We start from the raw sequence: 19018 nt of genomic DNA on the forward strand, positions 1-19018 counted from the left end.
GTACTCGAGGCCCACATACAGAGAACAATGAGCTACACTCAACCACAATGACTCGCTGATCGAAGAAACTTTTAACTGTGCTTAGTGAGGGATTATAAAATGCCAGCTGCTTACGTTTACATTCTGTATCTGTCAGTTCTACCTCTGCCCTGGAAAACAACTTAATCCAAATATTCACTGCTCTTGAGCAGTAAGTTGGAGCACGAGCTGCTGTCTAATTAAACTTGATATGTGAGTTTAGAATACTACTGTACTCTGAGTACAGGGCTGTGGTGCAATGTCTTTCCCATTTCTTGATGGACTGCATATTATATTTAGTGGAATTATTAATGTAAATCTTGGCATGTTCCTAGCTATCCATTTCAATGCTCTGCTTATTATTCATCATTATTAAATAAGGCATTCTCTGGCTGATATCGTATCAGAATGCAAGATTTAGTATTGGATTCTGTAAATCCCTGACTGACCTTTCATGAAACTGGACATTGAGCACAGGCTTTTTAAGACAGCTGCTGACATTTAGATATTTAATTCTCTCTGTAGTGGTCAGAGGTGTTGTCCTTGTTCTTTTGCACTATCTCGGGTCATGTGAGAAAGCTGTATACCACCCTATTGATGCTTTTCCCTTGGCTTCTGGCATTCTTGACTACCTGGCTCGGAATGAAAGTGTTTCTGTAATTTTCCCTTGATGGTCTCAATTTACATTCCACAGTGGCTACAGTTCATAACACAGACTGATTGATTGATTGCTAATCTTTATATATCCCAGAGGAATTTTCTGTGCTCTTTCAATCCTAGCTCATTCTACACCTTTGAGCCTGAATAATCCCACCCACTCCTCTTCTCTTTTTTTTGTTACCCTTCTGATCAGACCCCATTTAAAACTGCCTCCTGCTCTTCCCTATGACTGCTAGTAAGTGTTGCCTTGAACTCTGGCTACTCAAACTCTTTCCATTTTGCTTTCACTTAAATTTTGCCTTGACTGACCCTGTTTTCCCTTTGTTTAAATGTGTTCCATCACCCAACCAAGAGATATACAAAGTTTTTTTTTTTCCCCAGCATTTTGTTCCATTAGTTTCTGACTTCATGTTTCTTCTACAGCATTAGTGTTTTGTACTGAATCTGTTCCTTTTATTTAGATGCCCCAGTCATGCATTGTACTTGTCCTGAAACTTCAAAATTGGAGGTTGAACTCCATTTGCCACTTGTCAGCCCAGTTCCGCATCCTGTCAATGTCCTGTTGCAACCTACAACAGCCCTCCTCACTATCCACGATTCCACAAACCATCATATCATCAGCAAACCTACTAACCGACCCTTCACTTCCTCATCTAAGTCATTTCTAAAAATGAAAGATCATAGGTCCCAGAACTGATCCCTGCGGAACACCACTTATCACCAAGCTCCAGGCTGAATACTTTCCATCTACCACTATCCTCTGTCTTCTATGGGCCAGCCAATTCTGTATCCAGACAGCCAGATTTCGCTGTATCCCATGCCTCCTTCATTTCTGAATAAGCCTACCATAGAGAACCTTATCAAACATCTTGCTGAAATCCATGTACACCACTGCTCTACCTTCATCCATGTGTTTTGTCACATCCTCAATTTAATAAGGTTTATGAGGCATGACCTACCCCTAAAAGCCATGCTGATTATCTTTAATTAAACTATGGTTTTCCGAGTAATCCTAAATCTTTCCTCTCAGAATCCTCTCCAATACTTTGTCCAACACTGATATAAGACTGGTCAGTAATTCCCAAAATTATCCCTATTCCCTTTCTTGAACAAGGGAATAACATTTGCCACCTTCCAATCATCTAGTACTACTCCAGTGGACAATAAGGACGCAAAGATCATAGTCAAAGGCTCAGTAATCTCTTCCCTCGCTTCCTGTAGTAACCAAGGGTATATCCTGTCTAACCTAGGGGACTTACCTATCCTTATCTTTCAAATATCAACCTGTTCTAGCATATCAGTCTGTTTTATGCTGTCCTCAAAAATGAAGTCCCTCTAAGTAGCAAATACTGAAGCAAAGTATTCATTAAGGACCTCCCCTACTTCCTCTGACTCCAGGCGCAAGTTCACTCCACCATTCCCTAAAAGATCCTATCCTCACTCTGGTCATCCTGTTCCTCACAAACGTGTGGAACACCTTGGGGTTTTCCCTAATCCTACCTGCTAAAGTTTTTTCATGCCCCCTCTAGCTGTCCTAAGTCCATTCTTCAGTTCCTTCCTGGCTACATTGTAACACTCTAGAACCCTGTCTGATCCTTGTCTCCTGTGCCTTAAGTAATCTTCCTGCTTCCTCTTGATTAGATGTTCCACAACCCTTGTTACCCAAGGTTCCTTCACCCTACTATCCCTTCCTTGCCTCAGTGGGACAAACCTGTCCAGCACAATCAGCAAGTGCTTCCTAAACAACCTCCACATTTGTCACACTTTTCCATGAGAACATCTATTCCCAATTTAGGCACCCTAATTCCTGCCTATAGCATTGTAATTCCCCCTCCCCCAGTTATATACTTTCCCTTGGAGTCTGCTCCTATTCCTTTCCATGAGTGTAGTAAAGATTAGGGAGTTGTGATCACTGTCACAGAAATGCACTCCTACTGAGAGATCTGACACCTGACCTAGTTCTTTGCCGAGTACCAGACCCAACATGCCTTCCTCTCTAATCAGCTTTGTTCCACCCAAACTATGTAGGTTCCAATCAATATTAGGGAAGTTAAAGTCACCCATGACAACAACCCTGTTACCTCTGAACCTTTGCAAAATCTGTCTCCCAGTATGCCCATCCATGTCTCCGTTGCTATTAGAGGGCTTGTGGAAAACTCCCAATAAACTGCTCCTTTCTAGTTTCAGATTTCTACACATACCAACTCTGTAGCCAAACCCGCCTCTACGACCTCCCTTTCTGCAGCTGTGACACTATCCAAGATTAGCAATGCCACTCCCTCATCTTTCCTCTTTCTTTTCCTTCTCCCCCCCCCCCCCCCCCCCCCAACTGCTTTTGAAACATCTAAATCCTGGAACTTCCAACAGCTGTTCCTGCCCCTGTGATATCCAAGCCTCTGTAATGGTCACAACATCCTAGAGCAGTACGAGGAACTACAGTAGTGCCTCGACATATGAATGACCCCATTCACAAACAAATCTGTTTACAACCAGGATTGTATGTAAAATTTTGCTTCAACGTACGTACGAAATTCAAGGTACGAACGCAAAAAGCCCGTGTGCGACCACATGGTTTCATTGTTCTGCTTTGCTACGAGCTTGTTGAACGCAAAAGCTCCCTGGCCCTGCGTGATCTCATTCAGTCCATCTTTGGCACGTGTGCTGTGAACAGCCATCCAAGCATTCTTGCGCTATCCAAACAATGGGAAAAATTGATTCAGTTCGTGAACTTTTTCAGTTCATGAACCAGGTCCCGGAATGGATTAAGTTCGTAAGTCGAGGCGCTACTGTATGTTCTGAGTTTGTCATCCTTATTCCTGATACTACTTGCATTGAAATAAACGCACTTCAAGCCATCACACTGACTGCATCTTTGCCCTATCAAGTGCCTCTCCCTCTTTACAGACTCTGCGCAGTGTATCTGGCTGTTCATGACCTATTCCAGCACCTGATCTGTAGCTCACGTTGTGACCCCCTGCCAATCTAGTTTAAACCATCCTGAAGAGCTCTAGCAAACCTCCCGCTCAGGATGTTAGTGCCCCTCCAGTTCAGGTGCAACCCGTCCTCCTTGTACTGGTCCTACCTTCCCCAGAAGGTATCCCAATAATCCACATATCGGAAGCTCTCCCTCCTACACCAGCCCTGCAGCCACATCTGCATTCACTCTGTTCCTAAAATCGCTAGCACGTGGCATCAGTAGCAATCCTGAGATTACTACCCTGCTTGTGCTGCCTTCTAGCTTCCAACCTAACTCCCAATATTCTCTTGTCATGTCCTCCTCCCATTCCATACCCATGTCATTGGTACCGATCTGTACCTCGACTTTTAGCTGCACTCCTTCCCCCTTAAGAATCCTGTAGACTTGATCCGAGACATCCCTGACCCTGGCACTAGGGAGGCAACACACCATCTGGGACTCTCTTGCTACTACAGAATCTCCTGTGTTTCTCTCACGAGTGAATCTCCTATCACTTTGCTCTTGCTCTCCTATTCTTTCCCCTTCTGAGTCACAGAGCCAGGCTCAGTGCTAGTATCTCTCAAGATTATTTTCTATTAGTATTTTTTTCCCCTCACTTCCAAATTGGCTCTTACTATTTCAGTGGAGCTGTGAATTTCTGAGAGTCTTAGCCACCTTGCTTCCCCATTCTGTGCCATGCATGGTTCCATTCACTTCACTTTCCCATTGCTGAAAACTTAACATTGTCCTTCTTTAAATCTCTGCAGGAAATTAGAATTGCCAACAGTACCTCTGTATTTGAAGAGGCCCTGTGCCTCTGTCTATAAATGAAAAGTGGTCAGTTGGTTTGTGTGCTTATACTTCAGCTAACCTCAGCACCTTCAGCAAAGAAATTTAGAATACAAACCTGTATCTGTCCTAGAGGTCTTTGGAATATTCACTGAGGTGAGAAGGTCTGCCTTTGGCATCAAGACAGAATTTGACTGGGTGGCAATGAGAAGTCCTTGTAAAATGGGGTTAGGGTAGAGGGAAATGTACTCTTCAATGTCCTGAGGCTGACTTCAGGTTCAACCATAATCAGTGAGCATCCTTTCGTCATAAGGTCGAAAGTGAGGATGTTTGCAGATAATTGCAATGTTCAGTTCTAGTCCTGACTCTTCAGGAACAGGTGGAGTACAATTTCCCCCATGCAGAAGACCAGCTTTGGCTGATAAGTGACTAGAAACATTTCCTCCATACAAGTGTCAGACAGTTATCTCTAACAAATGACAAGCAACTGAGCTACATAAACCTCAAAATTCAATGGTATGTAACTCTGCTCCTGGTATAATTCGGATTTCAATTGTCTGTATTGGTACAGGTTTAATAATGCTTTAGGTAATAAACTCCCTCCGGGCCAAAAGAGTGCTAACTGTACTGGCTGCTGTCTGTTAGTTTGAGCATTAATTTTCTCCACTGACAGCAGAGAGTACCAGCTGTAATATGTACTTGGAACATCACAGCTTCCAGGTCACGCAGTGTCTTGACTTTGAACTATATCACTGCTTCTTCACATCCTTCATAATCGCTATTTCAACATTCTGTAATCACTTACCTAAACTTACTGTGGGTGTACATCATTTGACTGGTATTTGGAATGAGCTGCTTGTGGAGGTTATTAAGGTGGGTACCTTAACATTTAAAAAGCATTTGGACAAATACATGGATAGGAAAGGTTTAGAAGGATGTGGGCCAAATGCAAGGAGATAGTGCTAGCATAGATGGACATTTGGTCAGCACGAACTAGTTTGGGCTAAAGGACTTGTCTTTGTGCTGTAGGACTCGGACTCTAATTGTATGTTGTTCATTCCTAATTAACCTGGAGAAGATGGTGACTAGTTGCCTTCTTGAACTACTACAGTCCTTGGGATGTTGCAGGGAGGAAGATTTTAGTTCAGGAGTTTGACCTAGTGACACTGAAGGAATGGTGATGTATTTCCAAGTCCGGATGATTGACTTGGATGGGAACTTGCAGGGGCTGATTTCCCATGTAGCTTCTGTAATTATCCTTTTTACCTAGTAGGGATTTAGAGGTTGGAAGAGCCGATGGTGATGTACTACAGTACATCTCATGCATTGTAGCAATTCAAAAACGTGGCTTTCCAATGCCAGTAATATCGTGCCTTAGACCATCCAGAGAAGGTTCACTAAGCTGATACCGGTACGGAGGGACTGCCTTATGAGGAGAGGTTCAGTAGATTGGGCCTAACTTATTAGAATATAGAATGAGAGGTGATCTTATTGAAACATCCAAGATTCTTAGAGGACTTGGCAGGGTAGAATGGTTGTTTCTCCCTATGGGAGAGTCTAGGACCGGATTGCATAATCACAGAATAAGAGGTCACACATTTAAAATGAAGGAATTTATTCTGAGGGTAGTGAATCTGTTAAATTCTTCATCATAGAGGACAGTTGAGGCTGTATCATTAAGTATATTTCGGGCTGAGAGACGGATTTTTTTCAAAAAATCAATTAGGGAATCAAGGATTAGAGGGAAAAGACCGGAAAATGGACTTGATTATTAGATAAGCCATGATCACATTGAATGGCAGCATACTCGATGGACTGAATGTTCTACTTCTGCTCCTGTGTCTTATGCTGGTATTACTTTTTATACGTTGTACTACTTTTTAACTAATGCATTGGAACACCTGGATGGCTTTGCATCCCAGAAATCTGCAGTTATTGCCCATTTAAGTAATACTGCCCTTTGTTCATTTTGACAAGCTTAAAAAGTGTTACACTTTCTGACATTGTTCCATCTGTTTCTTTTGTTCATGCATATGCCTAAGAATCAGTTTGCAATATTGTTACATCCTTTTCAACGCATACTCCTGTATTTTTGTCACCGGCATGTTTAGCTACAATGCCTTTATTCTTCAACTGTGTCCCTAATTCTAGTCTCCTCCATTGCATTCCTCTCCATTGCATTCAGGGTCTTATTGAGACATACAATTGAGCCTACCTGTTAAATCTTTGTTCAAAAAATAAATAGAGGAGAAAGTGAGGTCTGCAGATGCTGGAGATCAGAGCTGGAAATGTGTTGCTGGAAAAGCGCAGCAGGTCAGGCAGCATCCAGGGAGCAGGAGAATCGACGTTTCGGGCATTAGCCCTTCTTCAAGAATGAGGAAAGTTGGTCCAGCAGGCTAGGATAAAAGATAGGGAGGAGGGACTTGGGGGAGGGGCGTCGGAAATGTGATAGGTGGAAAGAGGTCAAGGTGAGGGTGATAGGTCAGACTGGGGTGGAGGCGGAGAGGTCGGGAAGAAGATTCGATGGATTTGACTGAGACAGGGTGGGGGGAGGGGAAATGAGGAAACTGGTGAAATCCGAGTTCATCCCTTGTGGTTGGAGGGTTCCTAGGCGGAAGATGAGGCGTTCTTCCTCCAACCGTCGTTTTGTTGTGGTCTGACGATGGAGGAGTCCAAAGACCTGCATATCCTTGGTGGAGTGGGAGGGGGAATTGAAATGTTGAGCTACAGGGTGGTTGGGTTGGTTGGTCCGGGTGTCCCAGAGGTGTTCTCTGAAACGCTCCGCAAGTAGCCGGCCTGTCTCCCCAATATAGAGGAGGCCACATCGGGTGCAGAGGATGCAATAGATGATGTGTGTGGAGGTGCAGGTGAATCTGTGGCGAATATGGAAGTTTCCTTTGGGGCCTTGGAGGGAGGTGAGGGGGGAGGTGTGGGCGCAAGTCTTGCACCTCCTGCGGTTGCAGGGGAAGGTGCCTGGAGTGGAGGTTGGGTTGGTGGGGGGTGTGGATCTGACGAGGGAGTCTCTGAGGGAGTGGTCTTTACGGAATGCTTGCATTCCGTCTAGGAATGATTGCATAGTATTCCATATATGGTCGCTCAAAGGTTCTGTACAACTGCAGACATATTTCCCCATTCCCATTCTAACCTTCTCAGCCAAGGTTTATGAATCCAAAGAAAGATCCTTTTAAGTATATTAAAGGAAAAAGAGTAACTAGAGAGAGAATAGGACCCCTCAAGGACCAAAGTAGACGTGTATATGTGGAACTGCAGGAGATAGGCAAAGTCTTCAATGAATTATTCTGCTCTATAGGAACCTGACTTGCCTGCAATCTTTAGGAATCTGTGGACATGTATTTTTAAAGTCCTTCTGTTCCCCCTACACCATCTCCGTGTCCTACTATTTGTTATGGATTCCCTTGTCCTGCTGCCTTTTCCCAAAAAGCATTGAATTCCATTTGTCACTTTTCTGCTCCCTTGACCAGTGTGTGGTATCTTCCTGCAGTTTACTGTTTTTGTCTGTGACTAACAACGTGGTCAGTTTTCTCCTTATCTGCAAACACTTTGAGCATGGCTCCTGGGTTAAAGTTTAAACCTTTTGAAAAGCAAGGGTCCACATATTGAGCCCTGTGGAACTCCTCAGATAGATTGGGTTACAAAATCACTGGTCAGCGCATATCCCTTACTTCCTGCTTCAGTCAAATTTGGATTTTCTGAGCAATCTGCCATGTATGACCTTTTAAAAGGTCCCTGCTAAAGTCCATGTAGACCCCAAGTATGCTAGCCTCATTGTTGTGCCCACCTTGTTAGCTCGTTGATCTCATTAGTCAAGGCATGATTTTCCCATCAGACATACTGCATGAAGGTCGTATAGTGGGAGGGCTTACGTAATAAAGTTGATTTTTCACTCAAGAAAACCTTGTGATTGTCTCATTGTTTACAGATAGTGAACAATGCTGTTTATTGCCCCAAACAGCATGACCGTCTGGAGCAAATAAAAAGCGAGCCTATTCATGCCTTCTCGGTTATAACAAAATATTTACCACAGTATCCTTACTTTTATATCTAATTCCCTTTTAATGACGCCCAATATCCTATTTGCTTAATCAACAACTTCCTGAATATGTCTCTTGGTCTTCAAAGGTCTGTGCACGTTGATACCTACCTCTTTCCCATGTGCCTTGGTTCCTCTGACTCAGATAAATGTGCAAATTAGGAGAATGATGAGGCCATTCAGCCCCTCAAGCCTGCTCTGCCATTTGATAATAATGGCTAATCTAATTGTGGCTTTGACTCCACTTTCCTGTCTATCCCTGATACTTAGATTTGTTATTAAAACAGGAGTCAATCTAACTGAGCCTTCGAAATATTCAATGATGTTGCCTCACTGCTCTCTTGGGAACAGATTTTCACTGATTAATGACCCCTCATCATAAATTGGAACCCCTTATTTTTAAAAGGAGCATCCTTTACTTCTAGCCTATGCAACAAGAGGAAACCTCCTCTAGCATCCATCTTGTCCATGCCTCTCAGGATGTTGTATGTATCAATATACATTCCAATGGATACAGCCTAGCTTGTCCACCTTCCGTCATGAGACAAACCCCCTTCTCTGAACTATTTCTAATGTAATTATCAAAAAAGTTCTAATCACAGACTTTATAGAACATAGAAAAGTACAGCACAGAACAGGCCTTTCGACCCACAGTGTTGGGCCGAGGATTCATCCTAATGTAAAATAAAATAACCTAACCTAACCTACGCACCTTTCAATTCACTGCTGTCCATGTGCTTGTCCAGCAGTCGCTTAAATGTCCCTAATAACTCTGCTTCCATCACCACTGCTGGCAATGCATTCCCAACTCTCTGCATAAAGAACCTTCCTCTGATGTCCCCTCTATACCTTTTCTCCTAATATCTTCAAACTATGACCCCTCGTACCAGTCAATCCTGCCCTGGGGAAAAGTCTCTGGCTATTGACTGTATCCATGCCTCTTATTACCTTGTATACCTCGATCAGATCACCTCTTTTCCTCCTCCTCTCCAGAGAGAAAAGTCCGAGCTTAGTCAACCTTTCTTCATAAGGCAAGCCCTCCAGTCAAGGCAGCATCCTGGTAAACCTTCTTTGCACCCTCTCCAAAGCCTCTGTATCTTTCCTATAGTAGAGCGACCAAAACTGGACACAGTATTCCAAGTGTGGTCTCACCAGGGATTTGTAGAGCTGTGGTAAAACCTCGCGGCTCTTAAACTCAATCCCCCTGTTAATGAAAGCCAAAACACCATATGCTTTCTTAATAACCTTGTCTGCTTGGGTAGCAACTTTGAGCAATCTATGCACTTAAACACCAAGATCCCTCTGTTCTCCACATTGCCAAGAATCCTGTCTTTAATCCTATATTCAGCATTTGAGTCAACCTTCCAAAATGCATCACTTAACATTTCTCCAGGTTGAACTCCATCTGCCATTTCTCAGCCCAGCTCTGTTTACGTCGCGCTGCAGCCTGCAATAGCCCTCAATACTATCAACGGCACCTCCAATTTTTGTGTCATCTGCAAATTTACTAACCCACCCCTCAACCTCCTCATCCAAGTCATTTATAAAAACTACAAAGAGCAGAGGCCCGAGAACAGAGTCTTGCGGGACCCACTCAACACTGACCTCCAGGCAGAATACTTTCCATCTACAACCACTCTCTGCCTTCTGTCAGCCAACCAATTTTGAGTCCAGATAGCCAAATCTCCCTGTATCCCATACCTCCTGACTTTATGAATGAGCCTAGCATAGGGAACCTTGCTAAAGTCCACAAACACCACATCCACTGCTTGACCTTCGTCGACCTGTCTTGTCACCTCCTCAAAGAACTCAATAAGATTTGTGAGGCATGACCTGTCCCTCCCAAAACTATGCTGACTGCCTTTAATCATGCTAGATTAGAGTGGTGTTGGAAAAGCTATGCTTTTTCCAAATAGTCATAAGTCCTATTCCTCAGAATTCTTTCCAAAACCTTGCTGACCACAGACCTATTACTGCATACCTCTGGTGCAGGTGGGATTTGAAGCCAGGCCTTTTGACTTAAGGAAGGAACACTATCACTGTGGTTACATTCTTTTTTTAAGTAGACGAAAATTGCACACCAGTCCAAATGGGATCTCAATAACACTGCAGGAAAATTTTGCTACTTTATATTCTATTTCCATTGCAATAAATGCCACCATTTATCTTCCTAATCACTTGCTGTACTCTTATAGCAATCTGGGATGCCAGACATCCAGGCAACACTACATAGCAAAACTTTTCAGAAATATTTATCCCAACCATTACCTCTGCTGTTTCTGCTTCTAGCAGTATTTTGTCAACAACTTTGTTGTAAGCAGCAAATCTTCGAGGAAAAAGTGAGGTCTGCAGATGCTGGAGATCAAAGTTGAAACTTTATTGCTGGAACAGCACAGCAGGTCAGGCAGCATCCAGGGAACAGGAGATTCGACGTTTCGGGCACAGGCCCTTCTTCAGGAATGAGCAGAGAGTGTTCAGCAGGAGAAGATAAAAGGTAGGGAGGAGGGACTTGGAGGAGGGGCGTTGGAAATGTGATAGGTGGAAAGAGGTCAAGGTGAGGGTGATAGGTCGGAGTAGGATGGAGGAAGAGATGTCAAGAAGAAGACTGCAGGTCAGGAAGGCGGTGCCGGGCTGGAGGGATCCGGCTGAGACAAGGTGGGGGGAGGGGGGATGAAGAAACTGGTGAAGTCCAAGTTCATCCCCTGCGGTTGGAGGGTTCCCAGTCGGAAGATAAGACGCTCCTCCTCCGACCGTCGGGTTGTTGTGGTTTGGCGGTGGATGAGTCCAATGACCTGCATATCCTCGGTGGAGTGGGAGGGGGAGTTGAAATGCTGTGCTACAGGTTGGTTGGGTTGGTTCATCCGGGTGGCCCAGAGGTGCTCTCTGAATCGCTCCGCAAGTAGGCGGCCTGTTTCCCCAATATAGAGGAGGCCACACCGGCTGCAGCGGATGCAGTAGATGATGTGGGTGGAGGTGCAGGTGAATCTGTGGCGGATATGGAAGTTTCCTTTGGGGCCTTGGAGAGAAGTGAGGGGGGAGGTGTGGGCGCAAGTGTTGCACCTCCTGCGGTTGCAAGGGAAGGTGCCGGGAGTGGAGGTTGGGTCGGTGGGGGGTGTGGATCTGACAAGGGAGTCGCGGAGGGAGTGGTCTCTACGGAAAGCTGATAGGGGAGGGGAGGGAAATATATCCTTGGTGCTGGGGTCTGTTTGGAGGTGGCGGAAGTGACGGCGGATGATGCGCTGTACATGGAGATTGGTGGGGTGGTAGGTGAGGACCAGTGGGGTTCTGTCCTGGTGGTGGTTGGAGGGGCGGGGCTCAAGGGCGGAGGAGCGGGAAGTGGAGGAGATGCGGTGGAGGGCACCGTCGACCACGTCGGGGGGGAAATTGCGGTCCTTGAAGAAGGAGGCCATCTGTGTTGTACGTATTTTGAACTGGTCCTCCTGGGAGCAGATGCGGCGGAGACGAAGGAATTGGGAGAATGGGATGGCGTTTTTACAGGGGGCAGGATGGGAGGAGGTGTTGTCCAGGTAGCTGTGGGAGTCGGTTGGTTTGTAGTAGATGTCCGTGTTGATTCGGTCGCCTGAGATAGAAACAGAAAGGTCTAGGAAGGGGAGGGAGGAGTCCGAGACTGTCCAGGTGAATTTGAGGTCGGGGTGGCATGAGCCCTTCTTCCTGAAGAAGGGCTCATGCCCGAAACGTCGATTCTCCTGCTCCTTGGATGCTGCCTGGCCTGCTGCGCTTTTCCAGCAACACATTTTCAGCTCTGATCTTCAGCGTATGCAGTCCTCACTTTCTCTTACTACATGTTTACTGTTTACATGCTGGTAGATGACTTTTATGTTTATGACCATTTCAATGTCATATTCTTTCTTTTACAATTTTATTTTCTGCACTTCTTGTCTCAATTTATTATATTTGAGCTGCTTCTCATTTGAAGAATCTACCTGACATGCATCATACACTGTCTTTTTAAACATTTGTTCATGGGATGCGGGCATCGCTGACTGGACCAGCAATTATTGCTGTACCCTAATCATCAGATTCCATATCTCCCTTGTCATCCAAGAGACAGAGCCTTTGTTTCCTTTCTGTCTGTTGGCCTGAAATATCTCATTAAAGATCATCTGTTTGCTTTGTTACGATTTTTTCCTGATTATTCCTAGATTCCTTCTCATCTCGTTGAAGTTAACTATCTTCTATTTGGAAGTCCTACTTTAGATTGGTAATGGAGTAGAGAAAATAACAATCTCAACTTTATGATGGTGATTTTTATCCAAGTGTTTCCCCAGACAGCTTGTCCATTTGGCCCATCTCATTTCTCATCACCTGATCCAGCTTTGATTCCTTTCGAGTTGAATCAAAAGTGTTGTGATGAAGGAATTTCTCCTGGGATGTTATCAATTCCTCCTCCCCCCTCCTATGATTTACTCGTAACATTATTCCAATTGATATTTGTGTAATTAAAGCTCCTCACTATTACTGCTCTAATGTTCTTATTGATATTAAGGATTTTTCAATGTTACTAATTGTAGAGCAAGGATGTCCCTTGTAAGATCATTAGACATAGGAGCAGAAATTAGACTATTCAGTCCATCGAGTTTGCTCTGCCATTCACTCATGGCTGATAGGTTTCTTAACCCCCATTCTCCCGCTTTCTCCCTGTAACTCTTGATCCCCTTGACAATCAAGAACCTATCTATCTCCATCTCAAATATACTCAATGACCTGGCCTCCACAGCCTTCTGTGGTAATGAATTCCATAGATTCTCCACTCTCTGGCTGAAGAAGTTTCTCCTTATCTCTGTTCTAAACCATCTTCTCTTTACTCTAAGGCTGTGCCCTCGGGTCCTAGTCTCTCCTATCAATGGAAACATTTTCCCAAACTCCATTCTGTCCAGGCCATTCAGTATACTGTAAGTTTTGATTAGATCCCTCTTCATCCTTCTAATCTCCATTATGTCTAGACTCGCAGTGCTCAAATGTTCCTCATAAGTTATACTTTTCATTCCTGGGACCATTCTTGTGAACCTCCTCTGAACACCCTTCTGGGCCAGTACATCCTTCCTGAGATAAGTGTGCCCAGAACTGCACACAATAGTCCAAATGTGGTCTGACCAGTCTTTTAGAGCCTCAGAAGAACATCCCTGCTTTTATATTCAAGTTCTCTCAAAATAAATGCCAACATTGCATTTGCCTTCCTAACTACTGACTCAAGCTACAAGTTTACTTTTGAGAGAATCCTGGACTAGAACTCCCAAGTCTCTTTGTAGTTCAGACTTCTGAATTTTCTCCCCACTTAGAAAATAGTTCATGTTTCTACTCTTACCAAAGTGCATGACCTCTCACATTCCCACATTGTACTCTATCTGTCACTTCTTTGTCCACTCTCCTAACCTGTACAATCCTTCTGTAACCACCCTGCCTCCTCAATACTACCTATCCCTTATTATTCCTTCCTCAGCAATATTAATTGGTTATTTACTGCATTGCTGTCTGTGGAATCTTGCAGTGCAGAAAATTGGTTACCTAACCAGTCTACACTTCAAGCTGGATAAAAGCAAATTACTGCAGATGCTGGAATCTGAAACCATACCCCTTTTCATGGGGTATATGGAACATTTCTTGTTCCAGGCCTACTAGGGTTCCCTCCCACAACTGCTTTATCGGTACATCGATGACTATTTTGTTGCGGCTTCATGCTCTCGTCCTGACCTGGAAAAATTCATAAACTTCGCTTCCAGTTTCCATCCCTCCATCACTTTCACCTGGTCCATCTCCGACACTTGCCTTCCTTTCCTTGAACTTTCTGTCTCCATTGCCAGCAATAGTCTATCCACTAATATCCATTACAAGCCCACTGACTCCCACAGCTATCTGGACTACAGCTCTTCTCACCCTACGTCTTGTAAAGACTCTATCCCTTTCTCTCAGCTCCTTTGCCTCCGCCGCATTTGTTCCGATGAGGCCACTTTCCAAAGTGGTGCTCTTAATATGTGCTCCTTCTTCTCCAACCGTGGCTTCTCACCTACAGTCGTTGACAGGGTTCTCGACAGCGTGCGGTCCATCTCCCGTGCCACGACTCTCACCCCTCCCTCCCCTTCCAGAACAAGGATAGGGTCCCTCTTGTTCTCACCTTTCAACCCACCAGCCTTCACATGCAAAGAATAATCCTCTGCCATTTTCGCCAACCCCAACACGAAGCCACACCTCCCCCTGTCTACATTCCGCAGAGATCGTTCCCTCTGGGACAACCTAGTCCACTCCTCCATCACATCTAACACCTCTCCCATCGCACCCGGCACCTTCCCATCACACCTAACACCTCTCCCATCGCACCCGGCACCTTCCCATCACACCTAACACCTCTCCCTCGCACCTGACACCTTCCCATCACACCTAACACCTCTCCCATCGCATCCGGCACCTTCCCATCACACCTAACACCTCTCCCATCGCACCCAGCACCTTCCCATCACACCTAACACCTCTCCCATCGCACCTGACACCTTCCCATCGCACCTAACACCTCTCCCTCGCACCCGGCACCTTCCCATCACACCTAACACCTCTCCCTCGCACCTGACACCTTCCCATCACACCTAACACCTCTCCCATCGCACCCAGCACCTTCCCATCACACCTAACACCTCTCCCATCGCACCCGGCACCTTCCCATCACACCTAACACCTCTCCCTCGCACCTGACACCTTCCCATCACACCTAACACCTCTCCCTCGCACCTGACACCTTCCCATTACACCTAACACCTCTCCCATCACACCCGGCACCTTCCCATGCAATCGCAGAAGGCCCCAGACACTCATTTCAGATTAAGCAGCATTTCACTTGTACCTCTTTCAATTTGGTCTATTGCATTCATTGCTCCCAATGTAGTCTCCTCTATATTAGAGAGACAAAATTGCTGAGCACCTTCGGTCTGTACGCAATCAGGTCCCGGACCTTCCCGTGGCTTGCCACTTCAACACCCAATCCTGCTGTCATGCCCACATGTCTGTCCTTGGCCTGCTGTAATGTTCCAGTGAAGCTCAACGCAAACTGGAGGGACAGCATCTCATCTTCCAACTAGGCACGTTACAGCCTGCCGGTCTCAACATTGAATTCAACAACTTCAGATGATTATCCCATCTTGACCCCTCTGTTTTCATTCTGCTCTGTAATTTTATTTCATTTATTTTTTTTTTCACTTCTGTACCTCTTATTTCTTGATTTTGTCTCTTTCTCTCGCTTCCCCACTCTCTCATCACCTTTTTCCTCTCCTCTTCCCCCTTTGCTACCCTTCTCCCCTGTTTTCCATTTTGCCTCTGCTTCACCCATCCCTCACATATTTTGTCACATAGCACTGGCTTCAGCCTTGGCCATTCACAGCTCCTAATCTCCCTATAATCTCTCTATGCACTGTCATTATCACCTCGTCATTGCTACCTTTGCTTCTGGAGCCACGACTCTCCTTCAGGCTCTCTGCCTTTATTCCTGATGAAGGGCTTTTGCCCGAAACGTCGATTTTACTGCTCCTCGGATGCTGCCTGAACTGCTGTGCTCTTCCAGCACCACTAATCCAAAATCCATTACCTAGATTAGATTTTTTTTTAGATTAGATTAGATTACAGTGTGGAAACAGGCCCTTCGGCCCAACAAGTCCACACCGACCCGCCGAAGCGCAACCCACCCATACCCCTACATTTACCCCTTACCTAACACTACGGGCAATTTAGCATGGCCAATTCACCTGACCCTGCACATCTTTGGACTGTGGGAGGAAACCGGAGCACCCGGAGGAAACCCACACAGACACGGGGAGAATGTGCAAACTCCACACAGTCAGTTGCCTGAGGCGGGAATTGAACCCGGGTCTCAAGCGCTGTGAGGCAGCAGTGCTAACCACTGTGCCACCGTGCCGCCTAGTTGATTTTCACCTTGTTTCAGCCTAGTATAAATACCTCCCTATTTCTCCCTTTTTTTTAGCTTTGACAAAGAGTCAGTTAGACTTGAAAAGTCAGCTCTTTTCTCTCCTTACAGATGCTGCCAGACCTGCTGAGATTTTCCAGCATTTTCTCTTTTGGTTACACTTCAAGCTGATTCATTATTGTGCATTATATTTCTGAGTGATATGATGTAGTGCTCAATACATCTTCACTGTACATAAAATTGGAAGGTAGGTTTCACATGCAGTAGGATATTTTGTTAATTGCAGTGATCTTCAAGATGATGGTGGAGTAGCAGCACAGCGTGCGGGCACCTGCCTGGAGCCGATCGCTCCATCAGATTTTATTCTTTTTTTCCCTTCACGGGTTTTTTTTTTAATCTACTTACCTTCGGTGGAGAGATTGAGCCAGTGCGGGGGTCAGGGGGAGAGCGAGAGACTGAGCTCAACACAGCAGAGTGACCCAGCATTGGGGAGATTGAGCCCTGCACGGTGGCAGTAGGGAACCCTTGGCATCTAATACAGCAGCAGCAGCAGCAAAGAGAGCAGGCAGCCCAAGGTCTCCGAGCATCTGCGGTGGCCTCAAGTGTGGGGAGATGGAACCCCTTGTGGAAATGCAAGCCCAGCATGGATAAGCACTTAAGATGTTGAACTTTATTTTTCTTTTTTCTACTTTATTACTAAGAAGGACTTTAATGTTGAACTTTTAACCATATTTCCTTATTTTTCTACTTTGTACCTAAGATTTTGTACCTAGGATGAGAGGTGACTTGATAGGGGTGTACAAGATGTTGAGAAGCATAGATAGAGTGGAAAGACATAAACTTTTTTCCCATGGCGGAAATGTCTATCACGAGAGAGCATAATTTTATGATAATTGGTGGTACATTTAGGGGAGATGTCAGAGGTAGGTTCTTTACTCAGAGTAGTAGGTGTGTGGAATGCACTGCAAGTTAGTACAATGAAGGGTATGTAGGTTAGTCTAATCTTAGAGTAGGGAAAAATGGCTGGCACAACATCGAGGGCTGAAGGGCCTGTACTGTGCTGCATTGTTCTATGTTCTAGGTTCTCTGTTCGCGAGGAGAAAGTGAGGTCTGCAGATGCTGGAGATCAAAGTTGAAACTTTATTGCTGGAACAGCACAGCAGGTCAGGCAGCATCCAGGGAACAGGAGATTCGACGTTTCGGGCACAGGCCCTTCTTCAGGAATACCTTTTTACCCAAGATGGCACTGCATTTTCACTATACTCCTATATCCCTTTACTTGAGTACACAGACAATAAAATCTAATTCTAATTCTCATTCCACTAGGAAGCTGAGAGTGGGCCCTGCTGGGGGATCCCTGGCTTGGAGACCGAGATTTAACACTATTGCACCAAAACTCCAACTCACACTTTGAGAAGTTCACCAACAGGGCTGAGAAATCAGGAAATTTGTCCTTTCGGATCGGGGCTAAAGATTTCCCAGTACTGTTCAAAGAAGAGCAGGTTAGTTCTTCCCAGTGTCCATGCCCACAGAATCAGCAGAAAACCAGTGGTCATGATCACGGTGCTGTTTGTGTAATCTTATTGTGTAAATATGCTGTTTTATTTCATACATTATTATAGTGAGTACACTTCAAATGTACTTCATAGACTATCAAACACTTTGGCATGTCTTGAGGCCATAAAGGTTGCTATAGAAGTGCAGGACTTTTCTTTTTCAACATAGACCTGGTTTCAAGACTCTTCAGAGTTTTACTGACATGAAAGGCACAATATAAATGTAAGTTATTTCTTTTTCTTTCCGAGGGTCTGTCAGTGGTTGAGCACAACGATTCTGTGCTGTCCAGAAAAGTGGAATAAGAAAGAACTATTGGTGCAAGCATTCGGGTCTTTTCTTTTGCTCCTTCCTCTCTGGAGAAGTACCAAATCTTTGCTCAGTCCCTGCACCACACGCCTAGCCGGAGATTGGAACTCCAGCCAAGCAGATGATCAGAATTAAAAATAGATGAAAGAGAGAGAGAGGGGGGAACAGGAAAAAAATAGAATGAGGGAGAGAAGGTCAGAACTTTATTTAAAACTGAGCCAAAAGGAGGAGCTGATGCACTTCCTGTAACCTGAAGTCACTTTATAAAAATCTTCATTTATTGTTGCCTCAGCCCTCAGATACTTTCTTCTAAATATTTCACAAGATTTAAAACCAACAGCAGTCACACCTACCCATTTCCTCATTGTGATATAATTAAATCCAATTTAATTCAACATGTCATGTCTACTTGAGTGTCAATACTTTTTGAACCAGTTGCTTCTCTTTGTAATTAGTTAACTTTCACTAGCCACAGGCTGAAGGTCCCATTTACCTTCTGCTAACATATTCAGATGGCCATTCTCAATCTGACAGACTAACTAGTGAGAACAGGCAGGAAATGGAACAGTGGGAATATCATAGCCAAAGCCAAACCTGTCACCCTCTGCACTGTCATACATTATCTGTCGATAGAAAGAGTATCAAATCACAGACCCTTGGCTGCTTTAATCCCTCACTACTCGGACATTGTTGAGGATAATTGTAGAAATAAGTGTGACCCTAGTTGAAATGAGTTAAGCTAGCAGAAACTTAA

The sequence above is a fragment of the Chiloscyllium plagiosum genome, unplaced genomic scaffold (assembly GCF_037043375.1).
Source record: "Chiloscyllium plagiosum isolate Xiang-an unplaced genomic scaffold, Cpla_swu_hap1 HiC_scaffold_25, whole genome shotgun sequence".
In the NCBI taxonomy this organism is placed as follows: Eukaryota; Metazoa; Chordata; class Chondrichthyes; order Orectolobiformes; family Hemiscylliidae; genus Chiloscyllium; species Chiloscyllium plagiosum.